This window comes from Bos grunniens, chromosome 17 (genome assembly GCF_055505025.1).
Source record: "Bos grunniens cultivar Pamir isolate PY7600 chromosome 17, Bosgru_T2T1.0, whole genome shotgun sequence".
Lineage (NCBI taxonomy): Eukaryota > Metazoa > Chordata > Mammalia > Artiodactyla > Bovidae > Bos > Bos grunniens.
This window is the reverse complement of record NC_141181.1, coordinates 65,540,414-65,564,873: the sequence shown is the minus strand read 5'-3', so window position 1 is coordinate 65,564,873 and position 24,460 is coordinate 65,540,414. Positions and strand designations below refer to the sequence as shown.

At 49.6% G+C, this 24,460-nt stretch overlaps 1 protein-coding gene and 2 long non-coding RNA genes across 6 annotated transcripts in view; 2 read left to right on the top strand and 1 right to left on the bottom strand.

The window, feature by feature from the left end:
- The window catches only part of KIAA1671 (KIAA1671 ortholog), a 185,324-nt gene that overhangs the window by 136,531 nt on the left and 24,333 nt on the right, over positions 1-24,460 (bottom strand). For 2 of the 4 annotated variants that reach the window (XM_086346035.1, XM_086346038.1), the window contains exon 2: positions 23,974-24,203. The exons of the other annotated variants lie outside the window; for them this stretch is intronic. The gene's annotated coding sequence lies outside the window, so the exon portion shown is untranslated. The remainder of the gene's footprint in view (positions 1-23,973; positions 24,204-24,460) is intronic. 4 annotated transcript variants of the gene reach the window in all.
- On the top strand, positions 7,686-10,281 carry LOC147355669 (uncharacterized). The gene is made up of 2 exons (XR_015144025.1): positions 7,686-7,754; positions 9,605-10,281. It is a non-coding gene; the product is annotated as an uncharacterized LOC147355669 (long non-coding RNA).
- Positions 12,231-13,435, top strand: LOC147355668 (uncharacterized). Its single transcript, XR_015144024.1, has 2 exons — positions 12,231-12,367; positions 12,679-13,435. It is a non-coding gene; the product is annotated as an uncharacterized LOC147355668 (long non-coding RNA).

The following is a 24,460-nucleotide window of genomic DNA, read 5'->3' as shown; positions in this document are numbered from 1 at the left end:
CGCTCCTGTTGCTACACACAGACACTGGCCCAGCCAAGGTCACAGTTCAGACACCACTGCCCGCCTCCAACCCAGTACTCTTACATGTCCAGAGACCCACAGACACACAGCAGGACTCATAAATACACAGTTATATTTCATAATGCAGGATCCCTCGCTTCATATCAACGGAGGTCCCCAGAGGACACCCCAGCAGCTAGCACAGTGGCCTGGCAGATAAGAGCACTGAACGCATCATTATTGAGTGAATAAATAAATGAAGAGCTATCTTCCTGGCCCTGCTGCCCAGGTGCTGCTAAGATTCTGAGTAAGGGCAGGAGTCCTGAGTTTCGTGGCACTGAGCAGTCTAGAACATAAGGTAAGCAAGTTCCTCTGGCAAGCTCTGGTGTGGCCGTGCGTCAAATGCTACTGAGTGACAGAACCAAAGAGCTGTGAAGAGCTCCGCTGGGCAGCCTGGCCCACCCCCACCGACAGGTCCCACTGACGGGGACTGGCCACTGTCAGACACCTGCTGTGATGGCATTAACCCCACACTGTCACAGGCGCTCATCTGCCCGAAGGTGGCATGAACGGATGCTTCTCTGTACGGCTTTTCCTGGGAAGGACCACCGAGAGCATCGTTGCTGAAGCAGGGTCCATGGCTCATAAATGTCGCCTGAAACTTTGGGATCCCTGAACCCCATTTCAGGGGCCAGACTGCAGGGGAGGGAACAGGGGAAAACAAGATAAAAGATTCTTAGTCCACTTCCTTCTTAACCAGAAGGGTGTCTCTGTTATCCGTAATTTCCTTTCTATCTTGGGCTCCCTCTCAAGTTTCCATTTAAAATGCCAGGCAGATGCCTGATCTATAAATATGGTTGCGGGAACGAATCAATGAATGAATCAATCAATCACTGAACACAGTAGGGGTGGGGTGGGGAAAGAGCTTTTAAACCACCGTAGTGGATGGCTAAATAATATTTTGATGTCTTTCCCAAACCTAGAAACCCATGAGTCTCAGGTTTTCCTTTAACCTGTTGTAAAATACAAGGAGACTGACTGAAATGCATGCTTTAAAATCTTGCTTTAAATGCATCACATATGTTATGCTTAATTTAAGAGATGTTAGTCTCTTCCAAAACATTTCAGAAGCCCACTCACACAGAAGACAGATGCTATTTTTTTTTTCCTGGGGTGGCCTGGCTCGCTCTTTTCAAATATATTAGCACGGTTGCCAGAGTCAGGTAAACAAGAGCCTGGAGAAAGCAGGGACACGAGGTATGAGCTGTGTCTGGTTTTCTCTACGAATCAACGTGGAGGTTGGCTCGGAGAGGGATAGACGGGCAGCTCTGGGAGGTCAGGAGGCCAGGGTGGACCAGGACACGTTGGATCTGTGGGCGGCGGGTGGACCTCTGCCGTCCCTGAACCTGCCAAGTCCACAGGCTCGATCTCTCTGAATTGATCTGCAAGGTTTGAGATTCCCATTTCCTGCAATTTTACGCAGGGAAAAACCATGTTCCTGGGAGCTGAGTCACCAACACCAACAGCGGCTGAAATGAGACAGGTGCCCCAGGTCAAGAGCATTCATCCCTCCACCCTTCTGACCTTCCTTCTCTAAGTCGGGCTCTGCATCGGACGCTGGGGGCGCGGCCGTGGAGCGCATAGGCTCCAAGGGGATCCGACAGAAGCTTGAAGGGGCAGAGCAGGAGAAGCCCCTCCATTCAGAACCGGACTGTTCGGCAGCTTCACTCTCAGATTCGGAGGCGTTGATTCATTCTAACAGCTGTTGTTGATCTCTCATAATTACACCCCTAAATCTGATCCGAGAGCTCACAGTCATTCACTCAGCCAGCTCTGGGTGCCGTTTTCCTGGGAATGCCACCATCTGCTGAGGGCCGGGAGCCAGTCCTGACATCTCCCAGCATCTTCCGGAATGTGACCTGGCCTCCCAAATCTGCAAATCCATCCGGCGTGGCACCCCGTGCAAGGGTTGCCCCCAGGAGAGCAGGACTGTGATAAACGCGGGTACTTGGTCCACTCACAGACCCCAGTAGGAGAGGGACCAACGTGTAATGTCAATGGAGTGCGTGCATACCCTCCTCTCCCTCCCGTGGCTGCGGCCCTAGTTCATTCATTCATTCCAATACACAAGTACTGAGCACCTACTCAGCCGGTATAAAGAGCTCGCCTGCCAATGCATGAGATATGTAAAAGACACGAGTTTAATCCCATCCCCTGGAGAAGGAAACGGCAACCCACTCCATTATTCTTGCCTAGAGAATCCCATGGACAGAAGAGCCTGGCAGTTTACAGTCCATAGCGTCGCAAGAGTCGTATGTGGCTGAAGCGACTTAGCATGCGCACACACCATGTGTCAGGCTCTGTGGATACAGCAGAGAACAAAACATATAGAAAGCCCTGTTCCCATGGAGCTGAATGATGAAGGTGGGGACAGACCATAAATGACATAGACAAGCAAGACACATGGACAGTCAGGTAAGCGACTTTCTCTGCTGGCGCCTCCTCCAATCTGTTCTTCTGGCAGCAACCAGAGGGATTCTCTAGTACACAGGTTCATCATGCCACTCCCCTGCTCAAGGCCCACATGGGTGGGTCTCCCCACTGCCCTCTGAAGGAAGATCAGACTCCCCTGGGGCCCACGGCAGGGTCTGGACCCTCCCCAGCTTCAGGCTCATGACGGACGGCTCCTCCTTTGTCTGTCTGTCCCTCACACTCACTCACATTCTTCAGCACATGAACCCTAGGTGGGTCACGAGACCCACTATGCTTTTCCTTGCCTTCAGGCTTCTACACTGCCATTTCCTGCCTGGCTAACCTCAGCACCAGCCACCTCCTCCAGGAAGCCTTCCCTGATGTCCCAGGGTGGGTTCAGGTACCGCCTCCCTGCTCTGCTATCCAACTCTCCTAGCTCCTCCCTAGCCCAGCGCTGATCCTGCATGTGGCAACCGCCTCCAGAATGGGAGCTCCTGGCCAGGAGGGTCCTGAGTCCAGTTCACAGCTGTATCCCCAGAGTCTGGCACCATACCAGACATGCGGTCAGTGTGCAAAAAATACCTCCAGGGAGAGCATGCCTGAGAGAAGGAAATAATAGTATCCAGGGCAGGTGTGGGTGTGAGAAGCTGACGTGCTCACCTGCTCCTGGGGACAATGCAAGTGACAGAAGCCGTGTGGCAATATTCACTTCCCGCTATTATTTTTGGAGATCCCATCAAGAGCCAAGGACTCAGTGACTCTGCACCTTCTGCCTTCTCCCCTGGATTACCATCATTCTACAGATGTGGAAAATGAGTCAGATCTCAAGCTAGTGAGGGGGAATGTTACGGCTGAAATCTTCTGACTATGAATCAAGTGTTTTCCCCACATATACCTCACCCCAAAAACATTCATTTATTTTTAACTTGGTCGTCCCGAGTCTAAAAATGTGTACTGTGAAAGGACTCTCACGCTCGTGCTTAGTCACTCAGTAGTACCCAACGCTGAGACCCCGGGAGCTGTAGCCCACCAGGCTTCTCTGTCCAGGGGATTTCCCAGGAGAGAAACTGGAGTGATTTGCCATTTCCTCCCCCAGGGGATCTTTCCAACCCAGAGATCGAACCTGTGTCTTCTGTGGCTCCTGCATTGTGGGCGGATTCTGTACCACTGAGCCATAGGGGAAGCACTCTCCGGAAGGAATCTAAAGAAAGACAAAATCACATACACAAAAATGCCCTCTGCTGTGTTATCCATCCCGCTGCAATATGCAATAAGAACACATCCCAGATTTAGGGTGATAGACCTTATTTGAAAACACTCAGGACTCAAAGGAGAAGGCAACGGCACCCCACTCCAGTACTCTTGCCTGGAAAACCCCATGGGCGGAGGAGCCTGGTAGGCTGCAGTCCATGGGGTTGCTAAGAGTCGGGCACGACTGAGCGACTTCACTTTTCACTTTCATGCATTGGAGAAGGAAATGGCAACCCACTCCAGTGTTCTTGCCTGGAGAATCTCAGGGACAGGGGAGCCTGGTAGGCTGCCGTCTATGGGGTCGCACAGAGTCGGACACGACTGAAGCGACTTAGCAGCAGCAGCAGTAGGACTCAAAAGTCATTTGAAATCTCTATAAAGAGTTGCAAAGTCAGCGGGTAGACGAGATCACCGGTTTCCAGCCTACCCACAAATGGCACAAAAATCCTTTCATACTACATGGCCTGAGTTTGTGATCAGAAAAGATGGTTGCCATGGAAGTCATGGCAAAAACTCAGAAATAATCCACATTCTCCCCAAAAGGTGAACGCCTCTCGGCCACATGTAAGGGGCTATTCTGCATCTTCTGAAAGTGAAAGTTGGAGGGGTGGGGTGGTGGAGTCTGCGTAGGAAAGTGGGAAGAGCTTATGAGAATGCCATTGAAGAGAGGGTGACAGATGGAACATTTTTAAAATATTTACTTATTTTGGCCGCGCCAGGTCTTGGTTGCGGCATATGAACTCTTAGCTGCAGCATGTGGGATCTAGTTCCCTGACCAGGGATCAAATCCGGGCCCCCTGCAACGGGAATGTAGAGTCTTAGCCACTGGACCACCAGGAAGTCCTCGGATGGGGTATTTTTTTGTATTCAAGGCTGTGACAATGGTAAAGATTGTTTGAACAAATAGTCAAGGTCTGGAAGAGAAAAGGGACAGATGAAAAATAAAAATGTGTCAGGGACCTGGAGAGGAATTGCTATATTTATAAATTGCCTTTCATTTTGAGATTCCTTATTTCCATTCATGTTGTTTGTGCAGATTTCTTTTTAGGCTTCAATACCGGAAGTCCCCCTCAGAGCTGTGTTCTCCCCATCGATTCAAGATGGAGAGGCACCAAGGCTCCCTTCCTGCCCACTTTCAGAGCTTTCAAAAGCCAAGGATAAACACAAATATTATTTATTAAGCACCATACTGGATGCCAGGAACTGTGCCAAGTGCTTTAGGAAGATGACCTCATGCATCTCCGTAACAACACAAAGAAGCAGGTCCTGGGACTTCTCCGGTGGTCCAGCAGTTAAGGCACCTCGCTTCCACCGCACGGAGTGCAGGTTCCTGCCTGCAGCGCGGCCAAAAAAAAAGGGGGGCGGCCCTAACAGAAGCCCATGTTACTGGTGAGGAAACTGAAGCTGGCGTACCAAACGGATCTGCCGTGGGAGGTGGGAGTAACCCTGATCCAGGCTGCCTGCCTGGAGGGTTTCTTCCAAAGTCCACTGGGCTTAACCAGAACAGGTGCTTTTTATGATGTTACAGTGTAAAGGACACTTAACACCCATAAGGGCAGCTATTATCATTCGCAAAAGTGCCCATGTTGGGACAGTGGATTATTCTGTCATCCTACTTTTTAAAGAATACCATGGTAGAAACCACATAATAACATAAAATTCATCATTTCAAAGTGTGCGAGCAGTGACATTTAGTAAATCCATGGCATTGTGCAACCACTGCCACTGGCTAGTTCCAAAACGCTTTCATCACTGCGAAGGAAACCCCACACCCAAAAGCTAAGCATCACCCCCCTTCCTCGTCACCGCCCCCACTCCCGCTGCCCCCATTCTCTGGCAAGCACTGCTCTGTTCTCTGTCTCCACAGAGTTGCCATTTCTGGATATTTCAAAGAAATGGAATCATCCAACATGTCTCTCACTCTAGTTTTGGCCTCAGTTCCTCCACCAACTCGCAATGAGGGCTTGGACAAGTCCCCGCCAGATTCTGCGATTCTCACTTGGCTCAACCCCAGGACTTATCAGGTCTGCATTATGCAACTTTTCTCTGTCCATGGTTCATCACCTCAGCCCCACCTCTACCCCCAACACTGCAGCCCAGCTCTCTGGATTCTGAGCTGCCTGTTCCACCCCTTGGTCCCCCACGATTCCTTCTGAAGTGGTGCTGAATAAAGGACTGCTGGGGGACTCAATAAAATTCTTATTCCGTGTTGACAGAAGTAGAGAGCTAAGTGTCTTACTGGAATGTGTGTGATTTTTGTTAAGAACTGTCTTCATCAGTAAGGCCTTGGCTTCTGTGTCAATTTCAAGTTGTAATGAGTTAAGAGCTGGGGCATCTGAGACTCCAATCCACAGGAACAGGTTGAGGTAAGGGTTATCCCCCAACTGGCCCCAGATCACCAGATGTGGGTGGCACACATTCACACCCACACAGAGGATCCTGTGGTTTATAGAAAGTGCTTGGGAAATGCTGATGTGTGTAAACTCATGTCCTTCCAAGCAGGACTTTTCAGAGCCTTTGGTGTGAGCTAATTGGCGTCTTATACACTCCAGAGCATAATCTAAGCTGCTTCACCCCAGCACCCCTTCTCCAGGTGCAACTGCTGATTTGGAGAAAGAATGTTACAAGTGACCTTTACGCCTCTATGTAAACATCCGTCTTTTCAACTTTCATTGGCCTGTTCCTTCCTACTATTTGTGCTATTTTGGGACTGGCTATGCACTCACCCCAAACCATTAATCAAGCAGCTTTTTTTGCTTTGTTTTTCTCTGGATCCAGGATGGGCAAACTACAGTCTGCAGGCCACATCCGGGCCCACTGATTGTTCTTGTAAATAAAGTTTTATTAGAATACAGACACATCCTCTCATTTACATGTAATCGATGGCTTCTTCCAAGGTATTAGGAGAAACCTGAGTGGCTGCCACAGAGGCCATACGGTCCACAAGGCCTTAAATATTTACTCTCTGGCCCTTTACAGAGTTTGTGGTCGCTGCTCTAGACTGTGGAGAACTCAGTCCCGAGAGACCGATTGCACTCCCCCAAGGATATGACATCCCCCTCTTTAAATTACCTAAAGCTCTCACACTTCTGGCAGACACCCATGCCTTCATTAAATCTTTACAGGCTCTCTACGTGACAATTACAAAAAAACTCAAAAATATGGATGAGCAAAATGTTTTTAATAATCCTAAATCCCACCACCCAGAGCCAACAGCCATTATTAGCAATCTGATGTCCATCAATCTGGCCATTTCCGATAAAAGTGGGGACTTACTCTCAAAACTAAAATGGAATCAGGGCATGCCGTGCTATTTGTTCAGGAGCTTGCCTTGTTTCATTTAATTTCAAAATTACATCATAAACATCTTTCACATCAAATAGCTGCATAACTTCTACAGCTGTTTTTCATGCTTTGTAGTATTCCATTACATGGCTATCTCATCACTACATGGAAACCATCCCCCACTATTGTATCCCTAGGCTGTTTCTAATCGCTGGCTGTTAAAACCAACACTGCAATGAACACTCACATGCAATGAACTTTCCCAAGATAAATGTTGCCCAGAAGTGGGCTGGCTGGTTCCAAGGGTGTACACCGCTGTTTTTTTTTCCCCGAGCTTTGGATATATGCAGAATGGACCTTTACACCAAAGGAAAAAACATTCCATGATGACTCACTTCAAAGCTTAGGAGGCCAGGGTTCTTAACCTCTGCCCTGGGGCAGACCCAATAAAGATGTCTAATGAGCAATAAACCAGGGCCCTGGGGGGGCTGGCTGTGCCATCACTGGGATCTTTACTGGTTCTCATTTACGGCCGGACCATCACACACTTGACTGTAAAATTTGCGAGCGCAATTAGAACCGGTGGGTCACAGGGAGAGATGAGTCTAGGCCCGGCAGGAAAGCTCTGGGAGGCCTGAACGCACTTAGGAGAGGTGGGGAGAAGGAAGCCCCACCCCGGAAATGACGTTCACAGCGGAGGCAATTGAACCTCGGAGCTCAACTCTACACATGCACAGTGCAAGAATGTGAGTATCAAGCGCGCTCTCTTTATCTGATCTGATCTGAAGAGGTGCATATTGCCCTTCAGAAAAATAAATACGTAATTCTCTCCGAGCACAGATAGATTCCTGGAGGAATTAGCCTATTTTGGCCCAAGAGCTGCCTTAAGTTCAGACTCAAACCCTGGGAAGGTCTGATCATCTCGCGCACCAGCCCCCACCGCCCCCCACCCCCAGCTCCAAAATAAATGGCTCCCACTGTCCATTGCCTTGGGGAAGGTATTCTAGACCATCTGCACCCACCCACCCACACACAGGCCAAAACTAACCAATTTGATCTATATTATAGGCCCTGCCTACACTTCCAGATTCCCAAAGAGCTCCCATGACCTGAGTATCTTTTTCACTTATTTATTCTCCGTGGAGAACCCTTTACCCCACAGCAAAATTTCCATTTGCCCAAATCCCACCCGTGATTTCAGGGCAGATGGAGGGACACCTCTTCCAGGAAGCCGATGCTGATTTCCTAAGCCGAAGTGTCTTCCGACCTTCTTTGGCAATCTGCCTGATCATCAAGCCTTGCATCAGAGACAAAGCCTGAGGGTCTCCCCTGGCAAAATTTAAGGATCCCTCCCCAGCTGGCACAGGACACAGACCCCTCTGGCTCTGGGTTCCCCTTTCCAGAACCCACCTGATGCCTGGCAGACGCAAGGCAGAATAGGCGAGCATGGGGCTCCCCAGAGGTGGAAGGCAGTCCATGAGGGACACATGGTGATCTTTGGTAACACTTAGGGTGCTCTGAAGGGCTTTCCAGGAGGTAAATAAATAGGATAATATAATAAAATAAAATAATATAATATAATGTATATTATTACATATTATATTATATATAATATAATATAAATAATTATAATATATATTAAATATATGTTTATATTTATATTTATACAAATATAAATATTTATATAAATATAAATATAAATTAATATTTATATTTATATAAATATAAATTATTATAAATATAAATTTAATATAAATATAATATAATATATTATATATGATATATATATAATATAAATAAATAATATAATAAATATTACCACCAGGAGGTATTATTATATATATTAATTATAATATAATTTCTATTACAATTATATAATAATATATATTATATATTATATATATAAATTATTATAAATACATATATATTAAATATAAATATAAATAAAATAAAATAATATAATATAAATTATTATATATATATATAATATAATATAAATAAATAATATAATAAATATTACCACCAGGAGGCTCGGTGGTAAAGAATCTGCCTGCCAATGCCCATGCACAGGAGCCTGGCGGGCTATATAGTCCATGGGGTGGCAAAGAGCTGGACGTGCCTGAGCGCGTGAGCAAGCATGCACGTGCTTACACACACACACACACACACACACACACACACACACACACACACGATGCCTTGATATCCAGGTATAGCACGAAGCTTTTGTGAATGACATCCTGTGAAAACTGTTTCCTTTCTGATTCTCAAGGGTGCCTTCCCATGAAGTCCTGAGGCTGTCTCTGCATGGTGCCACCATGACTTTAACACCTATTCTACCTGCTATCCTGTTAGTATACTGAAAGACAGTATACGCCCCAGTTTAAGAAAGACAAAAAAGCCCCAAGCTTAGACCATCAGCTGCAGCAGTGGACTTTAAAATATAATTATATTTTCACTATATTTAATTTTACTGTTGGTTTCAATTTAAAACAATTGTTTTATTTTAAACTATTTATCAATTTAAGACAGGACACTGGTTTGCTATTTATAATACAGATTTTCATAACATTTCTTTTAAAATGTTAACTTTCAGAAAAGTGAAAAGTTTGAACAGAAAATGATGGTACAGGGGTTATGTGGAAATGGCAAAAGGCCCCTGAGGCTAGAATTCACTGGGAAAGTGGAAAGAACATGGCATTGGATTCAACAACAGGCAAATGCAGCTTCTGGTGCTTCCTCTCCATCTTCCTGCCTGGAACAAAGATGTGATGCCTGGAGCCAAGGCAACCATTTTGGGACCACGGGCTCACAAGTGATACTTTAAGTGACATGAAAAAGACCTTAATGACATAGCTGAGCCACTGCACTAACTGAACTATTCTCCTCTGGATTTTTGTTGTTGTTACTGTTATGTGAAAAGTAATGATGTACTGTTTAAGCCATTGTTCGTTAAAGTTTCTGTTACACGAAGGCAAAAGCGTTCCTAACGGACACAGAGAATTTGGTACAAATTGGCTAAGTAGACAAATGTCTTCTAAGTAAACATAGTGAATGCAGTTGTGCTTTTGACAAGCCACTTCACCCCTGAAAGCTCGGTTTCTTCACGGGTGAATTAAGTTCAGTGATACTTACCTCAAAGGATTCTGAGGATTAAAGGAGATGGTGCGTGTAAAACACCATCAGTATACTTGGCACATACATAGCAGGTTTCTGCAAATGCATGGTAAATAATGAGCAAATAAACAAACAGAACATGAAGCCTGTTGGAGGGACTGGTAGGTTGGTGGATTTTTTTGTTTGTTTTAACCTAGACTTAAAGGGATAGCTCTCTGATGAAGGAATTTGAGGGAGACAGTGATTCAGGGCACTCCACCCTGACTCTCAAACCGTACCCCAGTGCCCAGCTGGGGACAGGGGAAGGAAGTGTGACTGACTAAGTGGGTACTGTTTGCAACGCTGGCCTAAGGTCCAATATGAGCCTGTCATTTACACAAGCCTTGATTAAAATCAGAGGGCAGCGCCAAGGAACGTAGATCCCAAAGAGAAGCCAGGCACATGAAAATCCTGAAAGAATCGTCAAGACTGAACCCAGGGATGTAAACAGCCCCAGGTCCATCCCTGGCTGTTGCACCCACCCCGTCCCACCCCTCCCCAGCCATAACCATCAGGGCACTGCCCATGGCCATGAACCTGTGGTGCCAGCTGACACGCCCTCTCCTGACTTTCCCAGGATGATAACCGCTCCTCCCATGCCCTTCAGGCAGCTGACTCCTCCTCCTCCTCGTCTGGGACCAACTTCCCAGCACCCCTGTGGACCTGTCAGGGCCCGGCTCTGCCAGCCTTGGGGCACGACAGTCAGGCCCTGCTCCTGGCACAGGAACTGAGGCCTCCGTGGAGCTGAAGAAATACCCCTGGCCCAGCCGCCAGTGAGAGAACCCCATGAACCTTCCTGAGTTTCTTCAGTTGCTTTGTCCTGACCTATGAAGCTGGGCCCTGGGAAAGCTCTGTGTTAATAATTATCATTGTCAGATCACTAACACGAATGGAGCACTGACTTTGCGCCAGACAACACACTAAATGAATTCCCCCACTTAATCCATCTTCTGAGCTGGGCTGCGTGATTAGGCCCATTAGATGGATGAGGACAGTGGAGGCCTCAAGGAAAGTTTAGCAGTTTGCCTAAGAGATGCAGTCGGGATTCGAACTCTGACAGCCTCACTCCCAATCCCACCTAGTTCATCCTCACAGCAGCCAACAGCTGTTGGCTTAAATGATGCCATTCCCTGCCCTCACCCTGGACCCCTCCCACCCCGGCAGTGCTGGGTGCTGTTAATCTCTCCAGTGACCTTCTGGAGCTGATGCTATTTTTATCCCCATTCTACAGATAGGTAAACTGAGGTTTCAAAAAGCAAAGTGAGGGGCTTCCCTGGTGGTCCAGTGGCTAAGACTCTGTGCACCCACTGCAGGGGGCCAGGGTTCGATCCCTGGTCAGGGAGCTAGATCCCACATGCTGCAACCAAGAGTTCACAAGCTGCAACCAAAGATCCCACATGCCTCAACTAAGACCTGATGCGGCCAAACAAATATTAAAAACAAACAAACAAACAAGAACAAAAAGCAAAGTGATTGCCTGAGTTTCAAATCCTACAAGGTAGGTCCTGCACTGCACTTTCCCACATAAGTACTAAACTTTAAATGTCAACTGATTTAAATTAAATGCAATTTTTAATTCAGTGCCTCAGTCACACCAGTCCCATTTTAAGGACTCAACCAGCACAGGAGGCTGGGTACCTTACTGAACAGAACAGGAAATTCTATCGGACTGGGTTGTACATACCCAATATACAGATGTGTAAACTGAGGCTCAGAGAGAGGGAGTCACAGGGGCAGGAAGGGACAAGCTGGCATTCAGTCCCTGGATGGTCTAACTTCACCTTCAGCCCCCCTCGGCATGCTGAAGGAATGGGCCACCAGGCTGACTGCCCTGACCCCAGGCCCAACCTTGTTTAACTGAACCACGAATTATTCACCCACGGTAAGGAGTCATGACCTTTAGCATTGCTGAGAATAGTTTATTTTGACCTCTTTCGCTCTCTGCCTTAAACGCAGGGTGAGAGGCGAGGGAGGCAGAGGAGAGGCCTCGGTTAATGAAAGGTTCTGGTTAACGGAGGATGCAGCCGCTCATTATGTAGCGCTTGTGGTTTAAAGTGAAGGGTGCCGCGTGTTCAAGGGGTCAGCCAGGGGCCTTGTGACTCCCACATCCATCGTCTTTATCAGGCGGTACTAAGAAAGCCGCTGTCTACAGGGCCAGAATGATACCATCGACACAGGAGGCCAGCACGGTTCACTTTCCAAGGTAACCTTTGCCACTTACAAGGATATAGGTGCCTCTCTGCGTGATACACGAGTTATCGTGAGCACATTCAATCTTTTACCCTTTCAGGTGGAGGCAGGTACAAAGAGTTTCGGGGTGGGGGGGTGGGGGGGGCAAAAATACAATTAAAGATAAGCTTTAAATTCATTCCCTGGGGTGGTGGCCGGGGAAAGGGGTGAACTGAGGGCCAGAGAGGGAGATTTCTCACTTTGGTAACTTTGCATTTTGAGCCTTGTGAATGTATATTAACCTGGCCAAATGAATATGTAACAGTTAAATTTTAAAACATTTAGGTATGATATGGACCATGAAGATTCTCGTTTTATATAGATGCACATGGATGGGCATACAAGTATGAACATGTGGATACTGAGAGACAGTGTTAGAAGAATATATAAGAAATACCACGTGGTCTGGGGAGATCCCACACGCCACGGAGCAACTAAGCCCATGCACCACCACTACCGAACCTGCGCTCGAGCCCTCTGGCCGCGACTACTGAAGCCCGCGTGCCCACAGAAGCCTGTGCTCCACGACAAGAGAAGCCACCGCCACGAGAGGCCTGCACACCGCACCCGAAAGTAGCCCCACAACTCGAGAAAGCCCGCATGCAGCAACAAAGCCCCAGTGCAGCCAATAAATAAACAAACGAAGAAATGTTCAGAGGGGCTGACTCTAAGTGGAGGGAAACTAGACCACAGGGGATTTTATTCCTTTTTTTTTTTTTTGCTTAGCTATAGTATCTAAATTTTATATCCTACTAATAAAAACCATTTATTGAACGTGTAGCCGGTTTCCAGGAGAAACACTTCACAGGCAAAGACTCATTTTGTAGTATTTTACTCCCATTTTATAGAAACTGAGGCTCAGAGACACCAAAGACCACGAAGACCACCACCTGGGTTCCTTTGCTGCATTGACTTCTGATCAAATGAATGTGCTTGTGACAAGGAAAAAAGAAGCGTTTTAAAAATGCTAGATATGTGGGAATTCCTGGTGGTCCAGAGGTTAAGACTCTGCACTTCCATTGCAGGGGGCACGGGTTCTATCCCCAGTCGGGGAACTAAGGTCCCGCATGCCCTGTGGTGTGGCCAAACATAAATAAATAAAAAGAATGAGGACAAGAAAAAAAAATGGAATTGCAATTATTATGTTTTTAATGCTAGATTCGTGAAAGCATGAAGTGAAACAGAATAAATTTCTGAATATAAGATGCATGTCAAAGACCCCAAACCTTTCTCCAGAAGGGTGCGGCTGATTCCTAGAGTGCCCTGCCCTATACCCTCAGCTCTGAGATGCAGAAGGCTGCCTACTGAAGATGACCGTGATGCTCTGGCTTGTTTTCTGGCCACTGGAGCACAGGCTAGAAGTGCCCCACGGGCAGCCTCCCACCTTAGACGGATGGCAACTGGTGTATCAATGCCCCAGCTCCCTGCTTCTCTGGGGTAACCTCCGAGGTGCTGTCGGGGTGACACAGCCCATGTTAGCTCCTTAACTTCCCTGTCTCACCTCCACACTCGCCTGATGGTGCTTCCTGAGGGCACTGTCTCCCCTATCTGGTCACTCCCTTCCGCAGTAGGCCTGTTTCCAGACAGACTCCAGGCTCTCTACCCACCTGGACTCCAGGCAGACCTACTGCCTCTCACAGGCAAGTCTAAAGTGAACGACGAGGACAGACTCAGGATGGGCCAGGAGTGCAGCTATAATGAGAGGCAGCATCTACAGAGTGGGTGTGTGTGTGTGCGTGTGTTGGGAGAGGGTCTACCCTATGCTCCCAAATCCTTTCATCTCTAAAAGATATGGAGAAGGACCCATCCGAACCTTCTTGCTTTCGGTCACCAGCAACAAAGCTCTGCAAAGTCCCTCTGAGGGCAGCGAGGGCCCTGCCCTGAGCCATCCCACTCAGCCACCAGCTCTGAGAAGAATCACCTCGGCAGACAGGGGTCTGTTCCCTGAAGAGTAATTTCAGACCCCTCCCCTGAAGGCAAGCTACCCCCCATCTGGTGACAGAAAACACTACGATCTCCTAAATTCAGATTAAAAACTACCTGCTCTCAGTTCTTCCAGACCCTAATTTTGCCCAATGTAATCAGCAGTTATTAAGAGCTCAGAGGATGATGTGCTTGGGAGACAATATGCAGGACTGGCAACCAGAAGTCCCGGTCCTCTGTGCCCTGTCTGTGTCCCTCTGTAAGACCATGCAGAAAGAGGACCTCCAGAGTCAACCAGCTGGTGTCCAATCCCATCTTGACCTCACCAGCTGTGTGACCTCGGGCAAGTCACTCCACCTCTCTGAGCCTTGGCTTTCTCAAGTATAAAATGGAATCATGAGTAGGTATTTCACGTGCTTTTGTGAGGATTAAAAGAGATCACACGTGCAAAATGGTTAGGGTACCGCCTGTGGCTGCCATATGCATCAGTTACAGTCCTTATCAACAATATTATTAATCACCAACTTAACGGACATGAGTTTGAGTAAGCTCCGGGAGTTGGTGATGGACAGGGAAGCCTGGCGTGCTGCAGTCCATGGGATGGCAAAGAGTCGGACACGACTGAGTGACTGAACTAAGAGAGAGAATGAGGGATGGGGAGGAGCCTGTGCAGTTAAACCAAGGGCAGGATAAATGTGGGGAGCTGGGGGAGGGACGGGCTTTGTCCAGCATCTCAAACCACACAAGGAACCAAAGAGGCTTAGGAAATGTATACAGCAGGCGCTCGGTATGCAGGAAATCTGCTTATCATAAAATTCCTCCTCAGAAGGTGAACCCAAGGAAATGACCTCTCTGGGCTTGGAGATCCTTTTATGTCCAAAGTGGCAACTATTTTGCAAACGGCCCCAGGTTTCCGGCAGAAACAAAGACAAGTAGCCAACTTCTTCCTAATCACAGCCTCTGGGCTCACATTCTGGTTCACCGGAGCCCCCATCCTTGTCTGTCTGCTGGAGCCGGCAGATCCCCGACAGAGCTCACCACGCTGAGCATGCCAGCCACCGGGGGGAAGAGCCTGCCCACTGTAGTAGACACTGTCGGAACCCCCACCCAAATCCTCCTGGCATGGGTGGGCAGATTTCTACTGCTGCTGGGACAGTTTAAAGGCATGTAAGGAGTCTCCTCAAGGTTCCCAGCACATTTTACAAACCCAGCTGTCCCCAGAAGTATACTGATGGTCAGCAAACCCTCAAGTGTCCCACCACCCAAGAACATCACTTGTCCTGGCACCCTCGCCTCAGGCTGTGCCCCTGAGGGAGCCCAGCCTAAGACACCCCTCTTTTTCCTAGAATCCCTGTCTCACAAGAGATGGACTTGTTCGGAACACCCATCCTCCCCAGGGGCATCGTGAGACGATGGTGAGACACACCCCGTGGTGAAACAGTCTGCTACCCTCTGACGACCGAGATGGTGGGAGGTGCCAACGTATGCGCTGGCTGAATTTGGAGTTGCTCCTTTACCAATTTATTCAAAAGATTTATTGCCCTACTATGTGCCAGACCCTGTGTTTGGGGATGGGGAGATACTGACGAACTCGAAACTCAAGGTCCCTGTTTATATTCAGCTTAGAGCTGGGGAGTGGGAAAGATGGGGAGTGGATTAAGCCAACACGCCAGGACAAAGATAGCAGCATGTGACAAGGGAGGTAAAGGGAGTGAGGTCTGCTGTGTGAATCACAGTTGAATCCCATGAATTTGGGTGATCAAGGAAGGCTTCCTGGAAGAGGTGCCATCTCAGCTGCATGACTAAAGGGATCAGAGGGAGCCTGCCAAGGAAGGAGCATGAGGTCTAGGGTTAGAGAAGACCTCCTAAGGTCATTGACGGAACAGAGATCTCTGATAACCTGGCTGGGGTGGAGTGGCAAAAAGTGGCAAGAGCTGAATCTGGACAGGAGGCACATCTGAGGATACCTATGGGAGTGCAAGTGGGCCTCTCCCAGAACCATCTCCTGCCTCGCTCCCCGCCCCCATCCCCTGCATTCTGATCTGCTTTCCTGAGTGGGAGAGGGTGGAGTTACCGCCTGCCTGCCAGGAGCCTCGCTGGGTCCCGCACTCCCGGGGGAGGGCGTCTCACGTGTCAACATCCTCCATCCTGTGCTCCCAGGTGAGAACTGCTGGCTTCAAGGCAGGGAGACGGAGAAGCTGAGAGGGCCGCTCGGAGATCGGCACCTGGCAGGCGGGCTTCCGAGTCAGAAGAGAGGTTTGGGTTGCAGCCTCACAGCACTCAGACTCCAACCTGCATCTTGCCTCTGGGCGCTGGGGCACCCTTCTTATCTTCCTTAGCCTCAGCTTCCTCACCTGTTGAATGGGTTTAGAACCCTTTCCAGTTCCAAAAGTAGCTGAAAGGTTTGCTAAGGATGTAAAAGTGCTTGACGGTGCTAATTTATTGAAGCCATTTATACTAGTCTATGTGCCAGGCACTGCACCAGGAGCCAAGATGCAGCTGTGAACAAGACAGGGCCAGCTTGGGTGGGGCCGGGGCGGGGAAGACAGGGGAGCTATACAGTGTTGGTAATTATACAAGTTGGTAATTACAAAGACAAGATTTTACAAGCACACCACTGATGTGTCCCCTCCGTCTGAGACCCTGTCCTCTACTGAAAGCCAAGAGCCTACAGCCATGACATGAACACTGCAATTTAAGACTCTCATCTCCTGGCAGAGACCCAGGCACGGGCATCCTTCAAGACTCCAGCTCTTTAGGGGCCAGTCTCAGTTGCTGCAGGGTCCAAGCCCTGGGCCCTACCCCTGTCCCCGCTGGCAAGATCCCTAAGCCCCAGAGACAACTTCTCAGGAGGATGGTTCCGGGCGTGGTCAGTTATGCCAGGCATGGTCAGTTATGCCAAGGGCGCTGTCCGCCGGCGCAGCCGTGAATCACGTCCTGCCCGCCCTGGAGAGGAGGGGGAGGGGTCCCCAGACCCACGCCTGCAAAGGTCCGTGCGGTGTGCCCCGTCGAGGAAGGAGGGGACTGCGAGGCAAACCCAGGGCCTGACCTCCCCGCACGAGTGGAAACAACCCCGACCACGGAGCAGGCATTCTCTCCATGCTTGCTGTGTGGGTCCCTAGCCCTAAGATATACTCTGGATACAGATGATTCCCTCGCTTCCTCACAAATACCCGGTGACTACAGGTGTCACCGTTTCTCCCACTTAAAGGAGGAAACAGAAGCTTAAGGAAATTAAAAGCCTAGTGCAAGGCCACTCGTCAAACTTCAGACCCAAAAGGCTGAACCCCTCTGCTGCATTGGCAGGAATCAAGAGAGGAGACGACCTTAAAAAATATGGAAGGGAGGGTCCCCAAAGCTGGCCTGAGTGACAGGCACTGCCTGGGCCAAGCCCCCAGCAGGACGGAGGGGTTGAGTCGTCAAGGGGAGGCCTATGGTCGGGGCTTGTGACTTTGGCTGTGTGTCCTGGGCCTCAGTTTTCCCAGCTTGGAAAAAGGGCCAGGCACACCCATCAAACCCTGGGTCCTTCCCACAGTGGGTTCTGGCAGGCGTCCAAGGCCAGCATTCTTGAGGCTGCCCACCTTCAAGGCCAGGTCACCACGGGGCCACCGTGACTCTACCCCTCAAGGACGGGCAAGACCAAGGCATGAGCCAGTGCCTGCTAGGCCAGCCTGTTGACATGCAGGGGCAACCTGTTCACCCTGGGGCCTGGCGCTCAGGGAAGCTGCTGTTGTGTGCTCATACCTGGCGCACACGTGCGCACACAGTGGGGCAGGGCTGTCATCAAGAGCTCTGACCCTGGAACCATCCTGCCTTGGTTTATAGCCTAATTTAGCCACTTCTAGTCTGTGTGGATCCCGGAAAAATTACACCACCTCCCCAAGCCTCAGTTTCCCCCTCTGTAATATGGTGATGTTGAGAGCCTCTCTCAGGGGCTGGCTGTAAGAAGTAAATGAATAAAACAAATTATGTGTTCAAGAAAGAGCAGCTCCTACTTTCAGTGTGGTGACAAGGACATCTGTGGATCTCCATGGTAACCATCATGGTCATATGGGTTCACATACATAGAGGATGTCAATGGAGGAACTCAATGGAGTGTCATACATCTGTGGGGCTCATTTTCATCTTTGCTTCATGCTTTGGGGGGCTAAAATAAAAACGGATCCCATTCCCTCACCACAGGCTTCCCTGGTGGCTCAGATGGTAAAGAATCTGTCTGCAATGCAGGCGACCAGGATTCAGTCCTTGAGTCGGGACAAATCCCTGGAAAAGGGAATGGCCACCTACTCCAGTATTTTTACCTGGAGAATCCCATGGACAGAGGAACCTGGCGGGCTACAGTCCATGGGGTTGCAAAGAGTTGGACACAGCTGAGCGACTAACACATACACCCTCACCATAAAACTTATCCACCACCACCCCTACTCAACTACTTAAGGCACAAAAGAAGTTGAGGCCCCATTTTTATAACTCAAGGATGAACATCAGGGACTTCCCTGATGGCCCAGGGGTTAAGAATCTGCCTGCCCGTGCAGGGGATGTGGGTTCGATCCCTGATCCGGGAAGACCCCACATGCCTCGGGGCAACAAAGCCCGTGTGCCCCAACTACTGAGCCAGTGCTCTGGAGCCTGCGCTCTGCAGCAGGAGGAGCCGCTGCATTGACAAGCTTGAGCACTGCAAGTTGACAGTAGCCTCCACTCTGCACAATTAGAGAATACCTGTGTGCACCAACAAAGACCCAGAGCAGCCAAAAATATATAGACTTAAAAAAAAAAATGAATGGACATCTAGGGGGCATGGAACTAACAATCTCCCGACTCCTCCAGAGACAGCAACACCCCTGCCCTCAGGAGGCTCACAGTCATGGGTCAGGGGAGCCAGGCAGAACTCAGAGAGAAACCCAAGATAGGTCTCCATACAAACTGTGATGGAAGTCACGGCGACACATCAACAAAGAATAACCGAGGGAGAGGAAGCAGCAGAGCGTGTGCGAAGGCCCTGAGGCGGGAGACCCTTTCAGGGAGCTCAAAGCGCAGGCACCCCGGGGCCGGAGAGAACCCAGGTACTGTAGGCGAGACACGGTCCAAGAAATGAGCAACAACCTCAATGTGTAAACAGTCTAACCTGGGGCCTGGTTAACCAGACCCCGGTATCTGGCAATTTTACATACTTGTCCCAGATGAAGTTTATTAACATGGGAGATGGGAGAAACTAGTTAATGGCATGATTTAAAGGGGGGAAAAAAAGCTTTGAAGCGGTATACAGCCCTGTAATCAACATGTGTGCCTGTTAAGTCACTCACTTCAGTTGAGTCCGACTTTCTGTGACCCCATGGATGATAGCCTGCCAGGCTCCTCTGTCCAGGCAAGAATACTGGAGTGGGTTGGCATTTCCTTCTCCAGGAGATCTTCTGGACCCAGGGATAGAACCCACGTTTCCTGAAGCTCCTATACTGCAGGCAGATTAATTGACCACTGGGCCACTGGGGAAGTCCCGTAATCAACATAATCTACAGGAAAAACAAAAGCACCCTTAAAAATACAAAAACCCCCCTGCCAAAAGTTCACGGTGATTGTCTAACAGCAGTGGGCTTCTGGATGCAATTTCTTCTTCCTGATGTTTGGCGTGTGTGATATTACATTAATTTTTTTTTTTCAATTTAACAAAGAGGGAGAAAAGCTCCCTGCTGTCTGCCCAGATTCCCCAACCCCGGCAAGGTTTCTGAAGCTGTGTTTTCAAGAGGATAGTCTTCTTTTTTGTTCAAATCTCAAATAAACAAGAGCCTGCTTGGCAGAAGTCCCCGGTGGGGTGGACGCTTGCCCCGCACACCCTCCCAGCCCCAACTCGGCAGCTAAGACAACAACCAGTGTCATCTGGGGGGGAGGCCCCTGGGGAGGGGGCCTGTAAGCTCTGGTTAAACCGGCAACTCCTCCCAAATAGTTTCTTCCCCACCCAGGGACCCTCCCTTTCCTGAGGCTCAAGGTCATCCTTCCTCCCACATCTTCCCTCAGGCCAGCGCGTCCCCCCAGAGCCCTGACCAGCCCTGAATTCCTGGGGCCTGGAGGCCCAGAACCTTCCATCTTGGAGACCGTGCAGCCCAAGCTCCCGGGTTACACTGGCGAGGAGATCCCGAGCCGGGGAAGAAAGTTGCCCAAAGACATCCAGGAAGCCGGGGCGTCACCCAGACATTCACTCAACAAATATACATCAATCAAGCACTGATTGTGTACATCAGCACTGACTGTGGGCATCAGGGGTGCAGCCTCAGAGCAAACCGAGGCGGTCTCAGTAAACGAAAGGCAAGGATGAGGTTGGTTTGGAGCCGACCAGGGTTATGTGCTAAGAGTCAGGGTTGCGGGGAGCAACTCCACCCTGGGGGGATGGGGAGGACTCTCCGAGGAGGTGACATACGAGCTGAGACCCATGGGAAGGGAAGGAGCCTGCCGTGCAAACAGCCTGGGAAAGAGCCTTTCAAAAGGAAGACGGAGGCAGGCAGGTGTGAAGGGGGAGGACAGGGTTGTCTGGAGGGGCAGGCGGCCAGCCCCTGTCAGGCGGAGCCTCTGTAGGAAGGCAGGGGGACCCACCCCTATGCGGGCTTAACCAGGGCTCTGAGCCACCTGGAAGCTCACTCCAGGTGCCCAGAGGAGGATAAATCGCCGAGGACAAGGTCAGAGGCCCCTGCCGCCTCCCAGGTGGAAGAGGGGGCGGCATGGGCTGGTTCAGTGATGGTGGAGTCAGAGAGAGGAGGCAGTGTGACTTTAAACACAGATGACAGGACTGGCTGAAGGACTGAACGTGAGGCTGAGAGAAAGAGTGTGAACTGCCCTACGGACGGAAAAAGTGCAATTTCAGAACTCCCACCATGAATGCAGATTGGTGCAGCCCACTGTGGAGAACAGTATGCAGGTTCCTCAAAAAACTAGAGTTGCCATTTGATCCAGCAATCCCACCCCTAGGCATATATCCGGACAAAACCTTAACTGGAAAAGCTATACGCACCCCAGCGTTCACAGCAACTCTATGCACGATAGCCAAAACATGGAAGCAACCTACATGCCCGTGGCAGATGAATGGATAAACAAGATGTGGTCCACACATACACTTGAATACTACTCGGCCATAAAAAAGAATGAAATAACGCCGCTTGTGGCCACATGGATGGACCTGGAGACTATCAGAGTAAGCAGAGCTAAGTCAGAAAGAGAAAGACAAATACCGTATGATGGCACATACATGTGGACTCTAAAGCAGGACACAAATAAACAGATCTGTGAAACAGGAACAGACTCACAGACATAGAGAAGAGACTCGGGGCTGCCACGGGGGTGGGGAGGGGAGGATTGGGACTTTGGGACTAGCAGAGGCAAACTAGTATATTAAGGATGGATAAAAAACAAGTTCCTATTGCAGGGCACAGGGAACTGTATTCAATATCCTGTGATAAATCACAATAGAAAAGAATATGAAATATTCTTGCATGCATGTTCATGTACACACATATACACACACATGTGAAACGGGGTCACTTTGCTATACAGCAGAAATAAGGAGCCCAACTTTGCAGGACTCCAGAGGATTAGCTGTCGGGGGAGGCACCTGCCGGGGCTGGAGGCTCAGGAGATTCATTCTCGGGACCAAGAGCATGATGCTGAGGGAAGGGCTCCAAAAAATATCCAGGTCCTGCGTCTTGGAAGCAGGATGCCTGTTCCCATACATGGAAAAAGGGTTTCTGTAGATGTACCTTAGTTCAAGGTCTTGAGAGGGGAACATTAGCCTGGATGACCTGGGTGGGCCCTAAATGCAATCACCTGTGTCCTCATAAGAGCGAGGCAATCCAGGGGTTAAGACTTCACCTTCCACTACAGGGGACAAGGGTTCAAACCCTGGTCAGGCAACTAAGACCCACATGCCACGGAGCAGCTAAACCCACACGCTGCAACGACACAGCCAAATAAATATTTTTTTTAAAGAACCATGTAATAATTTTTTTTTTTAATTTTAAGAGAGAGAGGCAGAGGGAGATCTGCCTGGAGAAGAGAAAAGGCCAAGTGACAATCTTAGCAGAGAAGACCCGTTTCCAGCAAGGGTTCGAGCATCACCCAGGTTTGCAATGAGTGGGTGACGATGGATGGATGGATGAAATAAAACACCCCAGAGAGAAGCTAGAGGGGTCATCCCTTGGGGTGGCCCAAAGTCCCTCCACGGAGTCCTAAACCAGAGTCTGACATCCTCGGGGTGGGCGTCCCTCCGACACCACCAGGCTGGCCTTGACATTCTGTGGGCCTCTAAACTCTAAAGAGAGGATGTGATTCATTCTACAGGCCTTTCACCAGGAGAGGAAGGAAACCAGCCCTCAGATCCCAAACCAAATTTAACTCCTCTCCGCCACACACCACCCCCTGCGCACACACATAAAACACGTGTACACACACACACACGCACATGCATGCACGCAGCATCTCTCAGCCTTGCTGGGTCAGGAGTCCACCCCAGGAGCCACGCTGGGGGCAGGAGAAAGCTCAGCTTTCTCCCCAAGGTGTACCCCACAGCTCCCTCAAAACACAGTTGGAGACAAATCCTCATCAGAGTGTGTGGGGGGTGGGGTGGGGGGCGCATTCCAGGGACTGCCCTGGTGGTCCAGTGGTTAGGACTCCGGGGCTTCCACTGCAGGGGGCACAGGTTCCATCCCAGGTCAGAGAACTAAGATCCCGCCAATGTGGCCAAAAAATAATAATTTTAAAAAATAAAAGCAAGAAGCGGGAAGGGCTTTCCAGAGTAACCCCTCCCGCTCCCTCTCCCTTACCATCCCTCTCTCTCTCTCTCTCTCTCAGCATCGAGACAAAGAGAGAACTAAAGAAACAAAAGACCCACGGAGCAGGAAATAACGACGTTGCGCCACACTGGGAATCTCAGATCCAGCAAATAAGCCTGTCTCTTAGGAGGATATTAGGTCCTCTGCACCTGGGAGACAGCACTTAATTTATGTTTTCAATCCCCGGGGGGGGCGGGGGTTGAATGAGTATGTTCACACTTTGGAATGTTTCATCTGAATAGATAAACATTATTTTTTTACTTCTCAAGAAGAGAGGTCTTTTTCCATGTGAAAAGACACCCCAAATGTCACAGAAACATCAGCCCAAAGGTTCTGAAACAGTCTTAACTAGCCGGCCGTTTCCTTTGGGCTTCGGCCCAAGATTTTATCGCAGCCCTCCCAAACACTCTTTGGTGAGCAGGGCAGTACGTACTGCCCTTGGCCTGCTTTTTCCTCCTCTGGAGCTCTGCTCTGTAGGGGAGGAGGATCTGAGCAGCTCACAGATATAAGGGAATTAACTCCACACTAAGTTGCTGAGGCTACCTTATCCCCACTGCGTAGCTAAAGCTTCCCCGGGCTGGGCAAGGGACACGGCACAGGGAGAAATGAGTATAAAATCAGGGCATGATCCCGGCCCCAGAATCCCAGCTGTCTTTGAAAGTGGACCTTCACCTCCAAGGGCATTGAGCATTCGCAGCCCAGAAGACATTGGTGATCGTCCTGAGTGCTCTGCATCCTAGCTGTGTGATCCTGGGAAAACTGCTCGACCTCTCTGGGCCTTCATTTCCTCAAGGCAGAGTAGCACGGCCCGCCCTCCCTTCCCGGGCTCTGAGGAGGAACCCACCTGTCAGAAGTAGACGTGCTTGGGGTGACCCTTAAAGCACACGCGCTAGGGACGCCCCCGGTGGTCCAGTGATTAGGACTTCGCCTTCCAATGCAGGGGGTGCAGGTTCGACCCCTGGTGGGGGTACTAAGATCCCACACGCCTCAGGGCCAAAACCACAAAACATAGAGCAGAAGCAATGCTGTGACAAATCCCAGGAAGGACTTTAAAAATGGTCCACATGGAGAAACCTTAAAAAAAAAAGAACATACACTGTTGTCACTGCCATGTCACTTCCCAGGACAGTCAGAACGACCTTTTTTTTCCTTACAGGGGACTATGTTCAGTGGGCTTCCCAGCGGTGCAGTGGTAAAGAATCCGCCTGCCAACGCAGGAGACGAAAGAGATGCGGGTTCGATCCCTGTATTGGGGAGATCCCCTAGAGTAAGAAACCGCAACCCATTCGAGTATTCTTGCCTGGAAAGTTCCATGGACAGAGGAGCCTGGT